The 18,950-nt window shown below is 49.0% G+C and overlaps 1 long non-coding RNA gene across 3 annotated transcripts; it reads right to left on the bottom strand.

Annotated features, from left to right (window-relative positions):
* Positions 1 to 471: 471 nt before the first annotated feature.
* Positions 472 to 18,002, bottom strand: LOC121819424 (uncharacterized). 3 transcript variants are annotated; one of them, XR_006059673.2, is made up of 5 exons: positions 13,854 to 18,002; positions 13,072 to 13,196; positions 11,257 to 11,315; positions 6,451 to 6,591; positions 472 to 3,224 (listed from the first exon to the last, which is right to left on the bottom strand). It is a non-coding gene; the product is annotated as an uncharacterized LOC121819424 (long non-coding RNA). The 3 variants fall into 3 exon arrangements; XR_006059672.2 differs by lacking the exon at positions 472 to 3,224 and having other exon boundaries at positions 5,312 to 6,591; positions 13,854 to 17,219; XR_009600529.1 differs by lacking the exon at positions 472 to 3,224 and having other exon boundaries at positions 5,312 to 11,315; positions 13,854 to 14,088.
* Positions 18,003 to 18,950: the final 948 nt, after the last annotated feature.

Here is an 18,950-nt window from a genome sequence, read left to right as displayed (position 1 = left end):
TATAGGCTCCCCCTTCCTGTGACCCACCATAGGAGGGAAGGGCAGTCACAGGAGGCCTGGGCCTCGGCTCCATCTGCACCACCTCCCTTCACAATTCTGTGAACGCACCTGGGACACAGCTCCATCCTGTGCTCCTGTGCAAGCTGGGGGAGAAGCAGAGAGAGACATGGAGATGGTGTGTGTGTGTGCATGTGTGTGCGTGTGTGTGTAGGATGCTGACTCTGCAGGGGAACCCGTGCGGGGGAGGCCCTTGTTTGTGGTGAGTTCCTGTAGCCACCACACCAAGACCAGGACTTCCTCTGCCTCCCGAAGTCTTTCTGATGCAGAGCTGCCAGGGAGAACCACAGGCCACAGGAGAAAGGCCATGGATAAAATCTAAATAAAATAGAACCCCAGACCCTCTCTTTTCTAAATTTCCAAACAATTAAAAACCAAACACTTCTTGGTGACAAATACCAACCTTGACAAAAATGATCTGTGGGCAACTTTATTTTTAATTCACCACGGAATAATTTCTTTATTTTTTAAAATGAAACTGAAAGTCTCTCAGTCATGTCCAACTCTTTGCGACCCCATGGACTATACAGTTCATGGAATTCTCCAGGCCAGAATACTGGAGTGGGTAGCCGTTCCCTTCTCCAGGGGATCTTCCCAACCAAGAGATCGAACCCAGGTCTCCTGCATTGCAGGCGGATTCTTTACCAGTTGAGCTACCAGGGAAGCCTATATTTTTACAAAATATTCATTTGATTTATTATTTATTTGGCTGTGCTGGGTCTTAGTTGCCCAAAGGCACATGGGGACCCAGTCTTCATTGTAGCTTCTTTTTAGCTGTGATATGTGATATGCGGGATTTTTTTGTTTTTAAAGTTGTGGCATGTGGGATCTAGTTCCCTGACCAGAGGTTTAACCTGGACCCCTGCACTGGGAGTGTGGAATCTTAGCCACGGGACCACCAGGGAAGTCCCCACAGGCAAGTTTAGAGTTATCTGGTTCCCAGTCTCAGATGAGTAAGAGTAGAAAAATTGGTTTTCTGCACCAAAGGGGCAACCAAATGGGAAAGAAATTTCACTTGCCCCCAGGAAAGAGAGAGCAGCTTCTGGACGCTGCTGCTGCTGCTGCTAAGTCGCTTCAGTCGTGTCCAACTCTGTGCGACCCCTTAGATGGCAGCCCACCAGGCTCCCCCGTCCCTGGGATTCTCCAGACAAGAGTACTGGAGTGGGTTGCCATTTCCTTCTCCAGCAGCTTCTGGACTCATGTACAAATGAATAAATTCCTTTCCACCTTTCCCCTCCCTCCAGCCCCGACCTGCCATCGGGCTGTTGTCATTCTACCCTGGCTTCCCAGACAATGGGCTCATAGGTGAATTCAGAAGGCCCAAGACAGTACTCTTTAAACGAACATCATTGGTCTTCCTTAGGCCTCATCTACTGGGGAAATAATACGAAAACTTTCTAGTCTGAGGCGTGGGATCCAGCTGCTAGAGTATTAGTGCCTACAGTATTTAGTGCCTGTGGCGTTTAGTGTCCACCGTATTTAGTGACTGTTGTATTTGGTGTCTACCATATTTATGGACCACATTATTGAGTGGCAGTAGAGTCTGGTGACCTCCTGGAATGCAGTGATTAAGAATGTCTTCTGAGTTCTGACGTATGACCCTGCAATCCCACTCCTGGGCATATATCTGGAGAAAAACATGATTTGAAAGGATACATGCACCCCAGTGTTCATTGCAGCACTGTTTGCAATAGCCAAGACATGGAACCATCCTAAATATCTATCGACAGAGGAATGAATGTAGAAGATATGATACATATATACAGTGGAATAATACTGAGCCATTAAAAAGAATGAAATGATACCATTAGTAGTAACACGGATGGACCTAGAGATTGTCATATTGAGTGAAATAAGTCAGACAGAGGAGGAGAAATATCGTATGACATCCTTTAAATGTGGACTCTAAACAGAAATGATGCAAATGAAACTACTTACAAAACAGAAGGAGACACACAGACTTGGAATGAACTTATGGTTGGCTGAGGGGAGGGAAGGGGGTAAGGAACAGTTAGGGCGTTTGGGATGGACATGTGCACACTGCTAAATCTAAAACTGATAACCAGCAAGGGCCTGCTCTATAGCCAGTGGAACTCTGCTCAGTGTTACGTGGTCGCCTGGATGGGAGGGGAGTTTGGGGGAGCATGGATATACGCACATGTGAGGCTGAGTCCCTCGGATGTTCACTGGAAACTATCACAACATTGTTAACTGGCTATATTCCAACAGAAAAGAAAAAGTTAAAAAAAGAAAGGGTTAAAGTAAAAAAAATTAACAAAAAGTGCTCTGAGTTTCCTTTGCTGCCTCTGAGCAAACTGCCCTCCCAGCAGCTCTTCTGTCTGCCCTGTCAGTTCAACCACTCCCTGGGCCAGTGCCCTCTGCTTCTAAGCAATTTTTCATTCCCTTGGCACAGCTTCATTAAAAAAATATACTACTGCGCAGCACCCGAAAGATTTTTCTGCTGTTCTTCTAAGTTCAGCTGTTTCTGAGTCATTTCCTCTACTTTTCTCTGCCTTCCACCCCCTGCCTGGCCCCCCCAGTTGAAGCTCTTCTGGCAGTGAAATCTGGATTTTTCCATCTCTGGCTTCAACCTCCAGAACCAGAATGTGATTCGGCACAAGTTTTGGGACAAGATGGGGCGAGTGTTTATCCAAAGGGTGACAGCATCTGAGCAGTTGCTGAGAGGAGGGCCACTTGCTGTGACTTCAGCCCTAGGGTCCGTGGGGAACAGGTGTGGGGTGACAGGCTCAGACTCTGTGGGTGAAGGAGGGTGGGTGGCCCATGCCCACCCCTTGGCCAGTGGTGTCATGCAGGGGCCTCTGGGAACCCAAAGGTACTGACTGATACAGTGGACATAACAGCATCCCTCCCTCCAAGGGCTGTGATGAGGTTGGAACAGGGCCTGGGGTCGGCTCGTTGGACAGTGCTAGTTTGGTGGCCTGCATTCCTAGCTGCAGGATTAGCTGAGCAGTGACAAGGGCAAGGCTCGTTGAACTGACCACTGGAGCAGCCACACCCCTTGGGGTAATTTGAGAAGCAAAGGAAAGGTTCTTTCCACCTTTTCTCCACCAACCAGAAAACTTTCCATTGAGAGCTGGAAGTCCACTGGTGAAGAGTTCATTGTGCTCATATCTCCTTCCCTTTCCCATTTGGAATTTAAAATTTATCTGGAAGAGAAACACATCAACCAATTGGTGGAAACTCTTTTTATTAATAATTATTAGTAATTAACAAATAAAATATGCTTAATTCTACAAACACTGACTGAGCACCTGCTGACTTACTATATATGAGACACTGGGCCAGGCCCCATAAATCTGAGCGAGAAAGATATGGTTTCAGTGGGAAGGAGGCTGAAAAGGGAGGGAATATATGTATATTTATGGCTGATTCACATTGTTGTATGGTAGAAACCAACACAACATTGTAACATTGGAAATAAATGTTTCCATTTCTAAATGTTTCCATTAGAAATAAACAACATTTATTTCTAATTGGAGCAATTATGCTCCAATTAGAAATAAATTTAAAAAAAAGAACGATAAGGTTTCTGCAACTTGACAGAACTTCCCACCATCCCTTCACTCCCAGAGCTTGAGGAGGGGGTTCCTGGGTCCCTGTTTGGGTCCTTGGGGGAGTCAGACTTGTCTCCTTGAGATTCCGTCCCAGATCCTACCTTCTGGCTGACGCTCCCCTTTGAAGCCTCCTGCCTCACTGTAGCCTGGAGAGCAGACACTCATGCCTGGGAGCTGCGGTCCCCGTGCACTGATCACTCTTCATTTTCTTGCTTATCCTTTGCCCTGTGATTTGGGACGCACTCTGAAGTGTCTGATAATTTCCAACTTCTATGACAACTTAAGAATTGCAAAGGCAGCAATTAAGCTTGGTCCCTGGGGTAATTTAGACTCTCAATCAAGCCTTTTAGGCTTTTTGATTAAAATAGAGACATTTAATATCATTAAATGATGCCCCCAAACATCCTCCAGCTTTACACATTAGTCTCCCTTTCTTGCCCTCTCAAAGAATATTTTATTTCCTCTCTTGGGTCCTTTTCTCCCTCCCTCCCTCTCCATTTTCCTTTCTCCTTCTTCATGTCCTGCCACAATCCTGGGAGACACCAGCGTCCAAGGAAATGACCTGTTGAACTCCTAGCCTCTCACATCCTTGACTCCTCACCTACAGGGCCCTCACCTTCATTCCAGCCCCTGCTGTGGATTTTGGTTGTCCCCTGATAACACCTGCAGTCAACGTGCCCCCTGGCTGCAGCCCCCGTCCTTTCAGCTCACATGCTTGGCCACCTGTAACACCCTGCTCCTTAGGTCCTTTGGGACCACCAGCCCATAATGCCTCCATGCTATCTCCATCCCCTGGTCCCCAATGTCTTCACATGCTTCCCTTCCCAGCTCAGATTCCACACTCCAGCTCCAGGCACCAGACTCCCTCTCTCCGAGCTCGTCCTTCCCTTGAATGCTCCTGGCAAAACTCCAACCGTCAACAAAGGTAGCCAACGACTTTCCATAATGCTTGGCAGGCAGGCGGGGAAGACCCGGTCTCCACCACAACAGGGCCCAGCAGTCTCACTAGCCCATGTCCCCAGTCAACTGTTGCTTGTGTCCTCCAGAAAGACTGCTTTACCTTCTCAGACTCTGACAAGCTGGCCAGCCCAGTGGTGTGCCAGCAGCCTTTTGAAAAGGGGCTCTGGAGGGGACGGGGAAAACCCTGATTTGTAGTGTTTCCTGACTCCCACGGTATAAATACTCCCACTGTGGCCTATTTCAAGCTACTGACATGGTATCAGTTACCATAGATGTAATATCCTTAAGAGCTGAGTATGTGTGTGCTTAGTCACTCAGTCATGTCCTATTCTTTGCGACCCCATGGGCTGTAGCCCACCAGGCTCCTCTGGCCATGGGATCCTCCAGGCAAGAATACTGGATTCCCTTCTCCAGAGGATCTTTCCGAACCAGGGATCGAACCTAGATCTCCTGCACTGCTGGCAGATTCTCTCCTGAAATGGAGTGAAATAATTAGGAAGTGATGAGTTTATAATATTTATCTTTAAAACTATAACTTATTTAATTGTAATATATATAACTTAATTTTTAATTATTTTTATTTTAAAATCCATCTGTCTATTTTTTATTCTTTGGTTGTGCTGAACAGCAGATCTTAGTTCCTTGTCCAGGGATAGAAACCTCGCCTCCTACATGGGCAGCATGGAGTCTTAACCACTGGACCCCCAGGAAAGTCTTGATTTAATTTTTAAAATATTTTATTTTGCAATAATTATACATTCACACACAGCTGTAGGAAATAATACAGAGAGAACCCTTATACCCTTCTGCCCTTCACCCACCTTGGCCCTGCTTCTTCTTCCTTCTTGTTCCGCATCCTTCCTCCCATCTGAGGCCAGAATATCACACGCTATGAATTCTGGCTCCACCCAGTTCCTTAGAAATCTCTGCACAACTTTTATCTCTTGCCTCTTGGGGATCTCAGAATTCCCTACTACCCTTAGTCCTCTTTCGGGTTCTCCCTGCCCAAACAAACTTTTCCCAAGAATGATTTCCATGTCTTCCTCCTCCCTCTACTCCAGTCTTCAGGTCGTGGTGCCAACTCTGACCTTCTCAGGGTAACCTGTTACTGACCTCTCCCTGAACCCTGAGGATACATGCGTGTCCCCATTGGCTGAGCCCCCAGTAGTGTTCACACGGCTGATCACTCCCTCTTCTCAAGACTTGCCCTCCCTTAGACCTCCATGTGCGCCTCTCATCTAGTTGGCTCCTGATTTCTCCTTCTCAGGCTCCCTGAAAAGCCTTTTCCTCATTTTGTGCTCAGGTACTGGGTTCCCAAAGGCTCTGGCTGGCTTCTCCCTCTCCTTGGAGCGGGGGGGCTCCCTCACTCCCAAGGTCTCAGTGACTTCACATGCCGCTGCCTTCAGGGTCTTCCTGCCAGCCCAGGTTGCCTCCTGAGCACTTGTCTCTGAGAGCCGGTTGTCCCCCTGAGTACCTTGCAGGCTCCACCTGCTCCAAGTGGATGCAACATGGTTCTTCTGCCCCTGCTCCCCCAGGCTCCCTCCTGTCAATACTTGACCCCAGTCTCACCTGCCCTGGCACCTCATCCTCAGTGCTATTTGCCTCCTCACCCTCAACGCCTTCCTCTCCTCATCCCTCCCTTTACAACCCCCAAGCTCTGTCAGCTCCTCCCCCCATCCCCCCAAATCCTGCTTTTCTCCTCCCCTGCTGCTCCTGGGTCAGGGTCCCACAGTCCCTTATCTGAGTCGTAGCAGCCTCCTAACTGGTCTTCCCAGCCTCCATTCAATGCATCCTCCACTGCAGCCAGAGCCATCTTCCTAAAGTACTAACGTGATCATGTCACTCTCTAGCTTCAAACCTTTGGCTGGTTTCCATGGTCCTCTGATCAAGCTCCTCTGAAGGAGGTTCTGCAGGCTCTGGTCTTGCCCAGCTCCCCCTCTTGTCCCATGTGAGCTGAGCGTCATTCAGATGCTGAGTGGGCCTCAGGCTGTCCCCCTACCTTAAAAAAATTGAGATAATTCACATATCATACAATTCACCATTTTAAAGTGTAAAATTCAGTGTCTTTTCGTACATAAGTACCTCCTGCTTTTTGAAAGTTTGCTTTAGTCCCCTCACTTTTATGAAAGAGTTATGTTAGTACCTGTTTTCACTAATGGAAAGCAATCTCAAGTGGACGAAAAGAGGTGAAATACGAAAACGTGGCTCAGCGTTGGTTTTGCAGCCGGTGGTTAGAGAGATGTGCGTACCCTGAGCAGTGAGAGGGGCCTGCGACTCCCTTCTTGGCAACTACACTCAGCATCAAGATGCCATAGCTTTACATTGTGTCTGTGAGCATCTGTGCTTTAACCTGATTTATTCTATGCATCCATTAGCTGGATGTGTCCTAAGGAAATTGTTTCTTTGCTTTATGCCATCTTGGCTAACAAAAGGTTTCATAGGAACACTTTACTTTTGGATGTTGAGGGACACCTGCATTCACAAAGGTGTGTGATCATCCTCACTGTTTAATCTTGCAACATTTTTATCACCCCAGAAAGAAACCTGAACCCCTCAGCAGTCGTTCTTTATAAGCCCCATCATCCCAGCCGCTAATATGCTTTCTTTCTCCATGAATTTGTCAATTCTGAACATTTAATATCAATGGAATCATACAAGCATCATGTTCCCAAGGTTCTAGAGCCTCTCTCCTGCACTGGGAATTTCAAAACACTGTTACTCTGTCTCCTCCTCTGCCTGGAGAGCCCCTGCTCAGCCTTCAGTTCTCACTCACCTCATCTTTGGGGGAGTCCTTCTCTCTCTGTTTTTTAAAAAATATTTACTTGGCCACGCCGGGTCTTAGTTGTGGCACTCAGGATCTTCAATCATCATTGCAGCATGAAAGATCTTTAGATGTGACATGTGACCACTCAGTTGTGGCATGAGGGGTCTGGTTCCCTGGCCAGGGGTTGAAACTGGGCCCTTTGCTTTGGGAGCATGAAGTCTTAGTCACTAGACCAGCAGTGAAGTCCCTGGGGAGCCCTTTTCTGCCCCGGATACCAAACCCCTAGGTTTGGCTGAGACCCCTGGTTTATGCCACAGCAGTTTCACTTCTCTTAGCATAATCCTCATCATGTTGTAATTATTTATCTGTTATGACCTATATTGTTACTATTACCTAATTTATTATTAGATCATTATTACTTATCTGTTCTCACACTAGATCCACCGTAAGCTCCATCAGCGCAAGGGTCGCTGTCCTGTTTACTCCTACAGCCCTAGGGCCTGGGACATAAAAGCCCTTAATAGACACGTGCTACATTTAAAAACGCAGTCTAGGTTTCTGGGGTCTTTGGCAGAGTCTGTTGATAAGTTAGCCTCACTGTGCAGTTGCTTGTTCTTACCCTGTCTTTCTCCTCCCTGACATCTGGATGGAATTAGGGGTGTGTAGGGAAGGGCTTTGGATAAGGCAATGGCAACCCAATCCAGGACTCTTGCCTGGCAAATCCCACGGACAGAGGAGCCTGGTAGGCTGCAGTCCATGGGGTTGCTAGGAGTCGGACACAACTGAGTGACTTCACTTTCCCTTTTCACTTTCATGCACTGGAGAAGGAAATGGCAACTCACTCCAGTGTTCTTGCCTGGAGAATCCCAGGGACGGGGGAGCCTGGTGAGCTGCCATCTGTGGGGTTGCACAGAGTCAGACACGACTGAAGTGACTTAGCAGCAGCAGGGAAGGGCTTTGCACAAGACCCCATATCTCAGAGAATCTGGGACAGGGGGAGGGGAAGCTGCCAGCCCCAGAGCTGAAGCAGGTTTTGTGGCGAGACATTCAGGAGAGACAAACCATGAGGGACCAGGCTGTAAGCTCCTGTGTTTGTCTTTGTCTCCCTATCTGCTGTGATGGGGGAGAAGGCAGTGCCCAATATGTGTCTGGTGAATGAATTAATAGAGACAGACAGGTCTCAGCTTTGGGATTTGCAGCTCAGAGCACCCTGATTCCCCCTGTGTTTCTGCAGAGTGAGGATGAGGTTCTACCCAGAGCCTGGCATATTGCAGTGTGTCTACCCTTCCTGTCCATGCTGGCACCATGTGGGCCTCAAGGCAGTCCCTCAGGAGGGACCTATACCCCGAGAGTTGTGTTGGGCCCAAGGAGGAGAGGATGGAATCCTAGAGGCTGGGCTAAAGACTGCTAGATCCTAGGCTGAAAAGGCAGCTGTCACCCTGGGGAGGTTTACAGGATGTAGTCAGCCCCAAAAGCTGCCTTACAGGAGGAGGCATCTGCTCTTCACATCAGCAATAGCTCAGAAAGCAAAGCTGGGGACCTTGTTTCCAGAAGGTTCAGTTCTGCGGCCCATTTGGATCTTGATCACTGTCATTTGGGGTTCTGTCAAATGATCACTGGAGGATATTTCTTTAAGGGGTGTACATGCTGCTCAAACAGTTCCTGAATTGGAGGGTGGGAATGAGGAAGACGGGATGATGAAGATCTGCATGTTTGGTCAGTTATTCATTCTTGAGGCTTGTATATCACTCTCACTCCAGTGCAGTTAGCTGGGTATTATCAGCACTGTTGCAGATGAGGCAATGAAGGATCCAAATGCCGGAGTTACTGAGAAGGCTGGGAGCAGTATTCAACTGAGTGAGTGAGTGAAAGTCGCTCAGTTGTGTCCGACTCTGCGACCCCATGGACTATACAGTCCATGGAATTCTCCAGGCCAGAATACTGGAGTGGGTAGCCTTTCCCTTCTCCAGGGGATCTTCCCAACCCAAGAATCGAACCCAGGTCTCCCACATTGCAGGCACATTCTTTACCAACTGAGCTATCAGGGAAGCCCTTGTATTCAGCTCGGATGGAATCAAAGTTTCCAGACTCTAAGTCCTTTTCACTTCTCTCTAGCAGCCCCCTCCCAATGTTGCTATGAGAGGAGGAATCCCCTTGTCTTCCAGTGGGGCAAGAAAGAGGGTCTTAGGAAGTAGCCCAAACTGCAGAAGTCCCAGCTGGAGGGACTGGTTTACTCAGCACCACCTCCACCCTCAGCTCTTTGCAGATTACTGTCTACTGGGCACGTTGCTCACCTGGGCAAGTTGGGCTGGGGTTTTGTGAGCCTGGGAAGAGGCTATAGTGTAGAAGGAGGAGAAAGAAGAGATCCTAAGTGAGCCTACTCAGTAGAATGGAAGAGAAACAAAGCCCACCTGGGAGGGGGGTCCCCCACAGCTGGGGGTGCTGTGATTGTGCCTGGAGTGGGCATTTCTTGGAAATGGAGGCTCTTCTGCAATCTTAGTTCAGGGCTCATGGGGCTAAGATTATATATCAAATATAGCAGATGAAAAACCAGGGGGCCCAGTTAAATTTGAATTTCAGATAAAATGTATCATTTTTAGCACAAGTATATCCCAGATAAACAATAGATAAATTTTTAGTATAAGTCCCAAATATTGCATGGGACATACTTATGCTAAATATACTTATTGATAGACTTTAAGACCCGAGTGTAGGGTAGTACTTTTTGGGCAGGATTCTTCCAAATGTCCCTTCAAATCTTTATGCTCAGATGAAAAGTCACTGGTTTACTGATTACTATTTTATTACTATTGCTCAGTTGGGCTGCTTACAGTAACAAGCCAGGTAACAGGACCTACTCAAAGTTTTAGTGAGAACAAAGCGTATTGTAAAGCACTGTGTTAAAGGGTCCGAAGTGATCCAAGTCCAAAGAGCTGGGAATGAGCTTCAGAAAAGGGAGCCAGGGGGCTGGCAAGCAGGCAGGGTGCCCAGGAGACCGCAGGTGCCTAGTGCCTGCTCTCCCCCTGCCAGTGCCCTTGCACCAGCCCCAGGCAGGGGCAGATGTTTACTTGTCTGGGCAGAAAAGGGGGCCCAAAGTGCAGGTCGCCATAGTGCAGAGCTGGCCTGGGTGAAGGGAAAGTCACTCGGTCGTCTCTGACTCTTTGGGACCCATGGACTCTACAGTCCATGGAATTCTCCAGGCCAGAATACTGGAGTGGGTAGCCATGCCCTTCTCCAGGGGATCTTCCCCACCCAGGGATCGAACCGTGATCTCTCATATTGCAGGCCTATTCTTTACTAGCTGAACCACCAGGGAAGCTGGCCTGGGGTATGCAGCTAAAGGAATCTGGGTGCACCCTGGACAGTCTCTCTTTCTCTTCACTCCATCTGAGTTGCTGGGCTCAGCATCGCTGACTCAACGGAAGAAGGAAAAAGAGAACGTGGGGGAAAGCCAACAGACAAAACCAACAAGAAAAGGAAATGTGCTGATTGAGTGAAATTCTCTCCTGACACCCAGCAAGTTGAGCACGTGACTGGACGCCAGTGGGGGCCCACGGTGGGGCATTTTTTTGCAGTGAACCTGGCTGTTCTCCTCGTTGCCTCTCCCGGCCCGGGGCAGGAAACTGGAAGACCCCTACAGAAGACAGGCCTGAGACCCTCAAGACTGGGTCAGAGGAGGGACGATGGCAACCAGTCTCCTGTCTATGGCCGGATAAACGGGCACAGGGTGGACTCCCTGAAGAGCAGGGGGCGGGGGTCACAAAGGCATTTCTGGAAATAAATTCCATCCAGGAAATTCCATTCCATTCCATAAATTCCATTCCAAAGGAAAACGAAAGGGGCAACTCAAAGTTTCATGAGGATTTGGGGGTGGGCTGTCTCCTCTGACTCTGTTCTCACCTGTGAGGTGCCTGATCTCTCTCTGAGAGAAACAGTGCCCTCATCACCAGAAATGAGCCCTGGGAAGAGAGAGAAAAGATTATGTGGCTAGTAAAGTCCCTCTGTTTTGCTGCCCCCCACCCCCCGCTTCCATACCCACCCCAGGCAGCCCTGGCTCTTCCCAGCAGGGCACTGATTATGTACCAGACCCCATGAGAGCAGTTTTCCGCACATTATCTCATTCATCAGCACAACCAACCCTGGGAAGCAGGCAGTTACCATCCCCTGGGCTGGGGGAGATGGAGTAACTTGCCCGATTCACACAACTGGCAAAGGCGCCTGCCTGTGAGCCCAGCTTTTAACCCTCAACCATCCTGTCTCTCGTTGGATCCAGATAAGGCTTCAGCTTCCTTCTCAGCACAGCGGTGCGGATGGCTACTACCCACAGATCTAAGTTGGCACAAGAAACACAAGTGTTTTCCAGATGTGTTATATTGGCATGTTGGCTCAGACGCAAGTTGTGGCTGCTGGATAATTGGACCCCGGCTGTAGAAGGGCCTCACCTCTCACCTGTAAGTTTATGTATGGAATCATAGAATAATAAACCTAGAATAGACCTAAAAAATGGACTGTAGAGTGTGGATTTTTCAGATGAGGAAGCTGAGGCCCGGAGATGCCCAGCCTTAAGATTAGAATCTGGTATCTGGCATCCCAGTGTGGGGCCCTTGATTAACTCTTCCCGAGGACGTCTGCACTCCTGTCGGTGAGCCCAGACCTCACTTCTGGCCAGCCCCCTTTCAGCGGGATTTGGAAGTTTGCAGGCAGAGCCAGAGCCCAGAGCCTCGAGCCCGCAGCGCCGCGGTTTCTGGACGGGGCGTAGGCCAGCGGGAGAGGCGGTGGAGGAGTTCCCGTGGCCGAGCTCGGGTCTTGGAGGACCAGGCTGGACGACCCCGGCCAAACGCCCCCTGGCGGTGAGAACCGAGGGAGGGCGCTAGGCCTCGCCCAGCCCCCAGCATCAGGGCACTTTTGAGAGAGGGGAATGAGGCACCGTTTGTTGGGCAGCCCCCAGGCGCTGGCCAAAAATCCATATTAGACCAGCTTAAAGGATTGACAGCCAGACATCGGAGCCCCACGGCCTTCCCAGCCCAGGTTCAGGGCAACCTGGTTCCTGTCTAGCCAGGATTAGATAGCCCCGAAGCTGCCTTTTCAGACACGGGATTACAAAATGTGGCAGACCTCCCCTCCACTCACACTTCCTCATGAAAGCCCCTTCTCTGCTGTTTACCCTTATCAGATATTGTATTATTTCAACAACTTTTTACATATAAAGAAATGTGAACAGTGATCATATAAACCTCAGTAGCAGGCATACACCTGGGTACGTGGAAAGGGGGTGCTCAGGCTTGGGGTGAGGATAGGAAAGGCTCCGACGGGTGGAGCCTCCAGTGGTGCCCAGGTCTGTGGTTTCCTCTTTCTCGCTACAGTGGGAGCAGTGAGTGGGCTGGAGAGCTGCTCTGACTTGCTGGGCTCACCCCAGCTAAAGGGAAAGGGCACCATGAACCAGATACCAGATATCCTGATTCAGGCCAGCCTGTGATTTATTGAAGGCCACTCCTCAAATTCCTCCCCCTAGATCTGTAAGTATTCCTAAAGCATTGCTGTTATAGGCCACCAACCCATCTACTGCTGGAGGGTTTGGGGGTTCAAGAATGTCCTCTTTAATCACGCTGGAAGGAACTCTTCACTTGTCACTGTTACTTGTAGAGGATTCTGGCACCTGCAGAGGTGAGGGAGTTGGGGGAGTTCTGGCAGGGACACTGGGACCTCAGAGATTACCTTGGTGTGTTTCCTACAGCTCTGGGAAGCTCTTCTTCCTTCTGTGCAGCTGTCTGCCCAGCTAGAGGAGGAGCTCCTCTGCTTGCTACTATTTGCTGTTGTTTCTCTTGAGTCTGCAACAGTGCCTGGCACATAGTAGGCACCAGGAAATGTTTGCCAAACAACTCCTTTTACTCCAGCTCCTCACACTTAACTGGCCTGACCCAGAACCTGCCAGGAGTGGCTAAAGAGCTGCCCTTCACATTCCTCCCCCAACCCTCCCACCCCCACCCGCCCACCCCCAACCCCACCCCAGGCAGCCCAAGGATGAGCCCAGTGGCAAGAGAAGCCACAGGACTCCTCTAGAAATGTTTTTCATAAGTTAGGCTCCAGTGAGGGAGTTTGGAATTCCTGAAACAGCCAGTGGGCCTTTGGGCATAAACGCTTGGCTTGCCAGCTCCCCGATGTGTCTATGAAAGGCATCCATCAAGCAGCTTTCCTGGCCTGGCGGGGCTGGGCGGGGAGCTCCACTCTTCCAGGATGCTTCCTAGAACCCCTTGGGGCTGCCTGTTCTGGGCCAGGACTGCCTTCTTCCGGGACCCGCCTGTGGGCCGCAGCTGGCCCCTGAGAGAGCAGCTGCTTGTCCTTCCTCCTGGGCTGGGAACACATCTGCATTTGGCAGTGCCCAGATTGAGCCCTATTACCCTCCTTGCTGACTGTGCAGGAGCAGAACATTTTCTCCAGCCCCCACCCCACCTCCCCTGGGAAAACAAAGCCGATGTTCCCACAGCCAAGGTCCTCACCAACCAAGGAGATGATGGCCATGTCCAGTTCTTGGAAGAGCGAGGCCAGAGTGTGTTCTTAGGAGGGCAGGAAGGCACCGGGGGATCTTGAAGCTCCCCAGATGGGGCAAGTGGAGCGAGGCTCTGAGACTAAGTGATGCAACCGGAACACGAGACAGGAAATTAAGAGAGAGAGAGGGATGGGGGAGGAGGAGAAAAGTCTGATTTGCAGATTTCATTTCTGTTGTCTTTGAAGTGAGACTTCAAGTGAAATCAAGAGCACAAAAGCAACAAAGAAGCAGGAAAAGTTGAGAGATCAGGCAATTGGTGTGTGCTTTGGGGGCTCACAGGAAGACTTGCTCCGTGCTCCACCCCACGCCAAAGGCAGAATACCAGGAGTCACCCCGCCTTAGGGACACCTCAGGAGACTATGACAGAGGGGCTTCCTGGGTGCCTGCATTTTGCTAGGAGACAGTAACATCCTGGAAGGCAGGGACCTGGCTCTGGTTTATTTTTGTATGTACCATGCCAAGTACAGAACCTCGCATACATTAGTTGCTCAGTAAATAATAGCTATGTGCTCAGTAAATAATAGCTATGTCCCGGGAGTTGTGCAAAGCCTTTTGCACATGTAAATTCATCTTATCCTTTCACAAGGTTATGAGATAGATATTATTATTTTTGTTTTACAGAAAAGAAAATGGAAGCACAGAGAGGTTTAGTTACTTGCTCAAGGACACGCAGTTAAAAAGCATCAGAGTTGGGATTCAGAACCACAAAGACTGATTTGAAAGACTGCTCTTACTCACCATGCTCTACACTCTTGAAAGAAAAAGACAGCAAAAAGAAAGAAAAACATCTTAGTCATGGAATTGAAAGAGATCCCCGGGATCACTTAAATCAAGCTCTTTGCTTAATCAGTTAAGGTTTAGCCAGCTATTGGCAGAGTCAGAATTAGAACCTGAATCTCCAGACTTCCGGTCCTGGAGCTTGCTGCTCTACGAGCTTGTCTTGGAAGAGAACAACCAGTGTCCTTCAGGGTTTGTAAACCAGCTATTTAATAGAACCAGTGTCCACTAGGCTTGGGGAAACAGTGGAAACTGGACTCTTTCTCTCCCCAGCCGTCCCCACCAACTTGTTCTGGCCAGGCTGGCTCCCTAGGTCACCCAGCACAGCTGGAAGATGGTGAGGCTACAGGTCTCTAGGAGGCAGGCAGGAGGTGTCCCTTAGGGAAGATGCCCAGGCCAGCCCTTGGGAACGTGGGCTCTGTCTGAGGCACAATACTCCGTGGCCCAGCCCGGGACATGAGGGTGTCCCCTGTGGACTTTCTGTGCTTAGATTGCAGCATAAATTCCCAGTTCTCTGGCATCCTGACTGCTTACAATTTTCAGGGTAATTTTTCTCCCAGGGCATTTGTTCTGGATCCCTGTCTGATACATAAGATATCACTTTTGATTCAACATATTTAAAACTCATTTTTCCCCTAGACAAGACAAATTGAATTTGTCTTCCCATATGGGGCCTTTCAAAAAGATTGGTGCTGAGACAGGCTGGGTTCCCAGAGTGATGTAGTTTGATTAGTCCTGACATTCTTTTTCCGCTTATAGTGGGGGGCGGGGGGCGGGGGTAGGTAATTGCAGATATTCCAGCTGGGAGAAGGTGTGACTGGGTTTTTCTCCTATGGGGGAAAAACAAATTCTTTTACATGGATGAGTTTTTGGCATCTGCTGTATGTCTCTGCTGCGAGGCGGAACCTTCTAGAATAGAAACCTCCCTGCAGCACACAGTCTGATGGTTCAGGGAAGCCTTTAGTTCAAGCCGGGGGTGGAGGGGCAGGGTGAGCTGACTGGCTCCTCTTCTGGCCTATGCAGGCTTTGTAAAGCCTTGTCCAGGACTTTCCTAATGGTCCAGTGGTTAAGACTTCACACTCCCAATGACAGGAGCCCAAGTTCACTCCCTCGTCAAGGAAATAGATCCCACATGCTGCAACTAAGAGTTTGCATGCCACAGTGAAAAGATTCTGCATGCTGCGAGTAAGGATTCCACATGCTGCGACAAAGATCTGAGATCCTGAGTGCCACAGCCAAGACCCAGTGGAGCCAAATAAATAAATAAATTTTTTAAATGGGGGGAAAAAGAGAAAAAGAAAAGCCTTGTGTTGCTCATCTCAGATAGTGCTGGAAAAGCTTTCTGACCTACTGAACCCACTGTGGGATCTGGCGTCAACACAGAGTGGGTTTTCTGCATGCTCCTGATGCTAGGCTGCCTCCTCTCTTGCTGCCATCCCAGGACTTTGACAATGAGTCCAGGGACCGGGCTGGAAAGGCGGAAGCAGGGTCTGCAGGGTCAGGGGGCAGCCTTTATCCTGTCTGCCTGTGCTTTGCCTCAGACACCAGCAGAGGGTCTGGATGAGAGGGTCCCTCGAGGTTTCCAGGGGCAGGCCAAATAGTGGGGTGGGGGTCCCCAAGTCCCCAGAGTCTCTTCCCCTCATGTCAGGAGGCACTGTCTCCTCTGGCCACCGTGCCCCCTAGCAGAATCTGTGAGCTGTGAGGAGGCCAAGGGAGATGGCCAGCTGTTTCTGTGCGGGAGCTTATCAGAGAGGAGGAGAGGCCTTGAGGAAAAGGCTGGTGGGGGGCGGGAGGGGGAGAAGTGAGGGCTTCGACGGGAAGCCTCCAGCACATCAGGCTGAAGTTTCCACCCAGCCTGGGGCTTCCCCAGCACTCCAGACCCTGCTAGACTTGTCCCCTCCCTCTCTGTGACCACAGCCCCAGTCCTACCCCTGGTCCAACTACCGGCCTCTTTGAGGAGAGAAGGAGCTGGAAAGTTGTGGAGCAGGTCCATGGCAGGGCCGAGCATGCTTGCGGGTGACCCCTCAGTGCCAACATGCTGGGCCGGGCTCTAGTCATGGCTCTTGAGGGCCCCGTGACCCAGTGTTTGTTCTTGGTCCTTCCGAGCTCCTGCAGTGAGCATACTGCAAAGTAATACCGCTGGGGTGTTGGCTGATTAACTCTGCAGCAATAAAGTCTAATCTTGTCAAATAAAGGAAGCCTTGAATAAATGTCTGCTCATTCCTGCCAATATTTTCCTGCTACCCCAGCCAACATAGCTCTGTGACCTTCAGCCAGTCACTTAACCTCTCTGAGTCTATTTCCGTACCTAAAGAAAATAAGTACAATACTATACTCCTTCACTCTGGTTTTTGTGGGGATCAAACATAATAATGTGTATGAAGGTCTTTTCCAGATGTCAAGATGCTATTCTCCTATTCGGGATCATTACCGATCATCATGCTTATTGTAATGTGCCCAGAACTGCCATACCTTCCAATATAAAGTGTCAGCAGCAGGAGTTCCATTATAAGGGAGGAAAAAAGGAACCAATTTTCCCAATGGAAAAGAGTGACCCCAGAAAGAGCAGAGAGACCAATAAAATAACCCCAACAAGAGGGATGACAACTTGGATCACTTCATGTCAAGGCTCAGTTCCCTATAACCAATAACAAAATGTTCCCCATTCTAATGAGGAGAAATTTTCAGCACCAAAGACAATCATTCCACGTTTTTCTAAGCCTGGGGTCAAAGGATACTTTTTTGTCTGATGCTGTGTAATTGAAGTTAAGGGGCTTCCTCCCAGGTGGCACTAGTGGTAAAAAGACGAGATCCAAGTTCGATCCCTGGGTTGAGAAGATCCCCTGGAGTAGGAACTAGCAACCCACTCCAGAATCCTTGCTTGGAAAATTCCATGGACAGAGAAGCCTGGTGGGCTATAGTCCATGGGGCCACAAAGAGTTGAACATGCCAGAGCACAGCACACAGTTGAAGTTAAGAGCCAGTCGGAGATGGTTTTAGATCTTTGTACAAAGAGTAAGGGGTCAAAGTGAGTCTTCCCTCTTCCCTTTCTCAGAAAGAAATCCTAACTGGAACAAGGCTCTGGAAGGCTGTCAGGAATCAGAGAAGCCAGGACAGAGATGCTCAGAGAATTCCTGGAGGAGAGCATCTATTGTTTCTACCTTCTTAAGGTCCATTCCTGTTTCTCTTTTTGGTATTAGAACCCCCATTGGTGGGGGGTGGGGGGAACTATCCCTTCCTCACTCTCATGCCAACTAAGACGACTTCTTTCCCAGTTTCTGGAATGACTAAATCTGACCAATCAGAATACTGTATCTTCTGGGCCACAGTGATTAGCTCAGTGGGGCACGTGATACAAGCCAGGCCAATGACAGTAGGTCCTGGGACTTCTGTTAGAACAATTAGGAAGGAGATGTTCTCTTCTTTGGGTGGATCCTCCAAACTGGAATATAGAAGCGTGAAGTTTTTGTGGTCACCTTTGCTACCAATCTAAGAATGATGCCAGTGTTGAAGGAAGCAGAGTTGAGAGATTGAGAACGATTCTTGTTGACATGGTTTGAGCATACTGGTTTAGCTGCACAGGAAAGGCAAGACAAGGCAGGGTAAGGGAGATACACTCCAAGGTCCAGAGTGGGTGCCTGAAATCACAGATAGTACAGGACCCTGTATATACTATGCTTTTTTCCCATCCATACATACCTATGGCAAAGTTTAATTTATAAATTAGGCACTGTAAGAGATGAACAAGAATGATTAATAATAATAAATAAAATTTTAACAGTATAGTGTATGTGGTCTCGCTCATTATCAAAATATTAATATCTTATTGTACAAATGTAATGCCTTTTCCATCTTATCTAAGCACTGACCTTTCACTGTAGCCATACCTTTTGCAGTTTGAGGTATGCCAGCAAAGCTAGCACCCGCTTCTTTTTCCTTCTTCACTATTCCATGGGTAGAAGATTCATTCTTCCTGCGGATCTTAGCAACCTCAGCATATGATTCTTTCCCTTTCCTTCTTAGGTCTAGAACTTTCACCTGAAGGAAACACTGTACAGCTTCTCTTTGGCATATCTGAATTGCTAGCATCATTACTCTTGCACTTTGGGACCATAGTTAAGTAAAACAAGGGTTCCTTGAACACAAGCATTGAAATACTTGGACAGTGGATCTGAAAACTGAGATAGCTACTGAGAGTCTAATCAGAGGATACTCGGGACAAAGGGATGATTCATGTCCTGGGTGAGAGATTTCATCCCACTACTCAGAA

Source organism: Ovis aries, chromosome 4 (assembly GCF_016772045.2).
Source record: "Ovis aries strain OAR_USU_Benz2616 breed Rambouillet chromosome 4, ARS-UI_Ramb_v3.0, whole genome shotgun sequence".
Lineage (NCBI taxonomy): Eukaryota > Metazoa > Chordata > Mammalia > Artiodactyla > Bovidae > Ovis > Ovis aries.
Note: the sequence above shows the minus strand (reverse complement) of the source record. Positions and strands in the feature narration are given on the sequence as shown.